This window comes from Ailuropoda melanoleuca, chromosome 6 (assembly GCF_002007445.2).
Source record: "Ailuropoda melanoleuca isolate Jingjing chromosome 6, ASM200744v2, whole genome shotgun sequence".
NCBI lineage: Eukaryota > Metazoa > Chordata > Mammalia > Carnivora > Ursidae > Ailuropoda > Ailuropoda melanoleuca.
Genome location: NC_048223.1, coordinates 117,781,272 through 117,781,866, shown reverse-complemented (window position 1 = coordinate 117,781,866; position 595 = coordinate 117,781,272).

Below are 595 nucleotides of genomic sequence, written 5' to 3'. Positions count from 1 at the left end.
GGGCGGGAAAGATGTAACCGTGGCTGTGGAGGGTGGATTTCCCACCGAGCTGACACCAGTACAGCCCTGGAAGCTTCTCGAGCCCAGTCTTCATGCATTGTGCCCTGGCCTCAGGTATGGTTTGGTTTAGAGGAGAATAGTTTGGGACTGATAGGCTTTTGAGTATGGAGGTCTGTCCAGGCTGATGAGGCCATGCCCAACTGAAGGAGCCCTAGAGATCAGGGCAGGGGGCATTGGCCTCTGAGTAACTGGGGGAGATGCTGGGCCGGGTCTGTGTGGGGTCTGGGCTCAGGGCACAATTCTGGACATCCTATTCCAACTGAATGGTACTCCCTGGAGTTGTGCAGTGTGCAGCCCGTGTGGCTGTACATGGTTGCTCTGTCCAGGGTACTGGTTTGTAGATGAATAGTTCAAGGCAAGTGTTCAGACCCTTGGGAACATTAAAGGAAAGCAGTAAAGAGTGGAAGAGAAAGCTGGCAGTCTGTGGGCAGAGCCGATGGCCCAGAGCCAGCTCTTCCACTAAAGCTTAGGACGTCAGACAAAGCCCTCGGAGCCCCGGCTGTTTCATCTGTAACACGGGGATCATCTGTCATGC